This window comes from Cyprinodon variegatus, unplaced genomic scaffold, assembly GCF_000732505.1.
Source record: "Cyprinodon variegatus isolate N-32 unplaced genomic scaffold, C_variegatus-1.0 Scaffold621, whole genome shotgun sequence".
NCBI classification, from domain to species: domain Eukaryota; kingdom Metazoa; phylum Chordata; class Actinopteri; order Cyprinodontiformes; family Cyprinodontidae; genus Cyprinodon; species Cyprinodon variegatus.
In genome coordinates, this window is record NW_015151074.1 from 79,299 (window position 1) to 83,936 (window position 4,638).

A 4,638-nucleotide genomic window follows, 5' to 3' on the forward strand; every position below is an offset into this window, starting at 1 on the left:
AGTCACAGCCAAACAGGAACAGACCAGATGAAGCTACTATGAGAAAAAGCAGAGAGAGCAGAACGTTAGAGATTGAACTAACAGATTCTGCAGAGTGGGAGAATAGAGATAGAATGAAGCTGAATGATGAAAAAGGGGTCCCTATGTCCTCCAGCAGTCTAAGCCTATAGTAGCAGAACTATAGAGATAGATCAGGATAACCTGAGCCACTCTAACTAGAAGCTTTATCAAAAAGGAAAGTTTTAAGCCTAGCCTTAAATCTTTTCGATAGTAGTTCGATCTCACATAGAGTCACTGACTGTTCTTTCTTTGGACCAAATAACAACTAATGAAACCAGAGTCCCCTGGATGCATGCCAGCTGCAGGGGGGTGACAGATTATTACTGGACCTTAGTGAGCCTTAGAGCTCCCTCACTGACTGAGGAGCAGCTGATGAGCTGTGAAAGTCAGTCCAGTTGAAGGCAGCCTTGATTTTAACCTCTCAAACTCACCGTTTTAAAGCATTTACAAATAATTGCTCAGAATGCATGAAAATTACACTATAAAATTTTTACCGATATAGACTGTTGTTATTGTTAGAAAGCTTAGATTCTCCACTATTTACCACCTAGTTCATTTTATGGACACAGCGAGCACCAAAGCATAATTAACACAGATATAGCAGCATGTCAGAATGTAAACAAAGCAGCCACAGCAAGCAAGCAGGTCTTTATTACTGCTTATCAAAAAAGACCTTTTATGTTCGAGAATAAAACCAACTTTGAGTCATGTTTGAACTGATGCAGCTTGGACCGTGTTTTACTCACCCAATTTTCATGTATATATTCAGAAACTAGAAGGTGTTAACTTTCAAATAATGTGTCACACACGTAATTTGGGGTTATAGTTCCTCAGTTATTTGCTTTTTCATTTAGATATGCAATAGGTGAGAATTTCCCAAAATGAGGTTAATAAAACATTTAGGTATTACTGGCAGCCATGCTGCTACCTGATTGGCTGGTTCCTATCAGGCGGGCGGGCAGCTGGTATAACTCAGTAATTTAGATGGTTAAACTGAGGCGGAGGTAGAACGGACCGACTATTGAGGCTTAAAGGTGAAGCTGAGACTAGCTAGCTTAGCTACATGATGCAGAAATCCTTTTTTCCCACTGACTGCTAACTTTGCCTGATTATCCATCAATGTTCACTAGATTGGTTCTTTGAATCTCTACTGGTGTCTGATAATAAACAAGCTCAGTGCAAAAAGTAAAGGAAACAGGCGAGTTCAGCTCCACAGCCTGAAAGGGCCACCATCCACCGTTATATTTTATTTCTCCCCTCTGATTGCTCTCTGAGATGTTCCATCTGTTTTTTCCCTTTAGATCAGTGTTTGATGCGGGATGAGCTGTGCTCCATGTTTCTGTTCTCAGCTGGATGTCTTCCTGTGTTGCAGGTCTCTCTCTGCGTCGCGGCGGTGCAGACTGTGAGGAGCTGCCCAGCAGAAACAAATCAGCCTTCTGTAGCATCCAAACCCACCACTGACTGCCGGAGGAAACCCAGTCTGTTCTCCAGGGTTCTGGTTCATCGTTCTGCTCATTTAAACCCCGGGAAGCCCTGACCCGCCCCCCATGTAGTGGGGGGGCTGCTGCTCTGTTGTTCCGTTCAGTGCAGACCCCTGGATCCCTGTGCTTTGGAACTGGTTTCTAAATGTCATTTTAGATTCCAGGCCAGCAGGTGGAGCCAAAGATCAGAAATGTTTCATGTAAACAGGAGAGAAGACTGTCAGATCTGAACCACTGATCTCTATTTATTCCCTGATTGCTGATCGTTGGTACTACGGGGTTGAAGTGAAGCCAACGGCCGCCATATTGGTACTCCCTAGTTAGACCAGTCTCAATTTAAACAATCAGTGCTACAGCATCAAACAATGATGATGTTCTAATTTTTAGGGGGGCTTAAGATTCTTAAAATAAAGATAAATTAATCACTTTTGACAGACTGGCTGTTTCATAACATCAGTAGATTAACTTTAACTTATGATAAACAAAGAGGCTCATCACATTAAATAGTCATTATGACTTCAATGAAGTCTATAAATCATTAATATAACATATTATACAAACCATCACAATAAAATTAATGTGTTAACGGAGCAGAATAATACAGATGAGCCAAAAGAGCTAAATGTTCATGTAACATACATGGATTTATTACATTTTTATGGTAATTACATTTTATAATTTTAATATGTAACATAAAGACTGAATGAAGTTCATGTCTGTTAATGCTTTAGTATTTTCCTGTTTGCAGATTGTGCATGAATGATGCCATCTCTGCATCAGCCTTTAGAAATGTTTCTGTTGCTTTTCTCCATCAGTATAACCTGCAATATATTTCATGACTTTTTCAAATGAGAAATACAACAAACTCTATAAAAACTACAGCATCATCCACCTAATAAAGAGTTAATACATTAACATTTCACAGTGAATGACTTTCTATTTCCTCTACTTTCTATTTTCTAACCTTAGACCCAATGTCAGTGTCTAACTCAGTCAATGTCTTCCAGTCAGTCTGAGATAGCCAGACTAATGTTAGTCTGCAGACTAAACTATAGGATCCATCGGCTAGAGATGGATTTATTGCTTAGTTCATCCACTGACTGGGAAATTACCAGTGGAACGTCTTCCTGCAGACAGAAAACTGCTGGTTTCTGCAGCCAAAATGCTGCAGGGAGGCATTTTCACTGCGCTTTTCCATGGGAGTGGGGAGTACCAATATGGCGGCCGGTGGCTTCACTTTGTTTCAGGTTATCAGCAATCCAGTGAATGAATAGAGATCAGTGGTCTGACCACCTTCAGCTGGTTGTTAAAGAACCTTTGAGGTGAGGTTCTATTAAAGGAGCAGAACGTTCTCATTATGCTGATTTTCTAAAGAAGTGGGAAGTTCCTCATGATGCTGTGATATTTAGCTCAGCACTCGCTGATCTGCTGCACTGGTTGGTCCTGCTTCCTCTGAGCAGGAGGCCTGGTTCTGCTTCTATGGTGGAGATGCACCATAAAGCCCAAAGTTCAGAGGTGATTCCTGATTTAGTGCTTGGGCCAAACATCCGTCTGCAGTCCTGACATGTCAGCCATGTTGATGGATGGATGTGGAGCGAGATGAGCTCAACTCTCCAGCCAGGTCTCCTGTGGATCGGGCCTGCCGCAGATCCAGGTTCTAAATGGACGTTCATTGGAAAAAGAGCTCAGAGCATCAATCAGTCTGCTAACGATCTGCACAGCTTAATTAGAGGTTCTGGGTTACAGAACCGTACAGAACCCTGTAGATGTTTCAGCTGGAACTGAACGTTTTCAGGAGCTTTGTACCCTTGATCTTTATTTTCCACATCACCAGTTGGTGAGTCTGGGTTTCCTGCAGGGATCCGATGTTTAATGGATGCATTGAAGGAGATGTTGCTCTGGGCCACCGGATCTGCTCCAAATGTCCCGTTAATCAATAATTAATTCATTAATCATTCAAATGAGTCAAAGATGCAAACTGTTTAATTTAAAAACAATGATTTGAATTTGATTCATTATTCAGGCTGATGTCTGCAAAGTTTCATTTCTGTTAAAAGTTCAAAATCAGAATATTACTTCAGACCAATTTAAAGCATTTTGATACAGAAATTCAGGCTTAATGAAAATATTTCATGTCTGATTTTTAAAAGTCAAATTTATTCTGAATAATGGGCCTCGTTTTCTAAGCTCCTCCTAAACCGGTGGATCATCCAGCTGAAGGAACCAGGATCAGAACTCAGGACTGAACAGAGAAAAATTCACAGCATGAACCTGGAAGCTTCCTGAACACCATGGGGTGCAGACCGCTGGGGGTGCAGACCGCTGGGGGTGCAGACCTCTGGGGGTCCAGACTGCTGGGGGTCCCAGGAGGCCGCTGGTGCTCAGATCCGGTTGTTTCTCCACTGCCTCCTCTGGCTGCGTCCAGAACACGGCCTGTCTGTGGAAGGATGAGCGCTGGGTGTTTCTTCGCCCTAAAGAACTTTTTGAACTAAAGTCTGTTTTCTGTCCTGTAAATAATATCTTTATTTTTCTACGTAGACACACGGTGTCCAGCTGTAGCGTATTTACAGTGTAATGCTGTGCATGAATCTATGGGAGCACACAGGGTTTTCTATGTAGCTGGTTTCAACATGATCACCAAATAAATCCATACTGGCTTTAACTGGTGCTGCTCAGTCTGCTCTGTTACTGACTCCTTACTGACATGGATCTGGGTTTAGAATGAAATGAGCTAAAAAAAACATAATTTTAAAGTCAGATCTATTACTGAAATAAATGAAATATTCAATACTTGATATCATAGAATTCACTTTCTTTTTCAAGAAGACTGTGAGACTATTGTCTGGTTGCTGTGACAGATTTAGCCAGGTTGGAGCAACTGTCCAACTGTGGAATTATGCAAAAACTAGAAGCTGTAAAAAGGCCAACTTTGCTGCATTTATTCCAGAGGGTGTAATGATGCATAATACTGCAGAGAATTGATTAATTAATATCTGGAGGGAAAAACAGACAATGATCCAGAGCAGTCCAAAGAAACCCACCAGTGGAAACATCCAGAGATTCAATTCAAATGAATTGAGAAAGCTTCCTGGAGAGG

At 41.5% G+C, this 4,638-nt stretch overlaps 1 protein-coding gene across 1 annotated transcript in view; it reads left to right on the forward strand.

Annotated features, from left to right (window-relative positions):
- The window catches only part of mfhas1 (malignant fibrous histiocytoma amplified sequence 1), a 23,874-nt gene extending 22,073 nt beyond the window's left edge, over positions 1–1,801 (forward strand). Inside the window, exon 3 of the mRNA XM_015393033.1 lies at positions 1,433–1,801. The gene's annotated coding sequence lies outside the window, so the exon portion shown is untranslated. The remainder of the gene's footprint in view (positions 1–1,432) is intronic.
- The last annotated feature ends 2,837 nt before the right edge of the window (positions 1,802–4,638 follow it).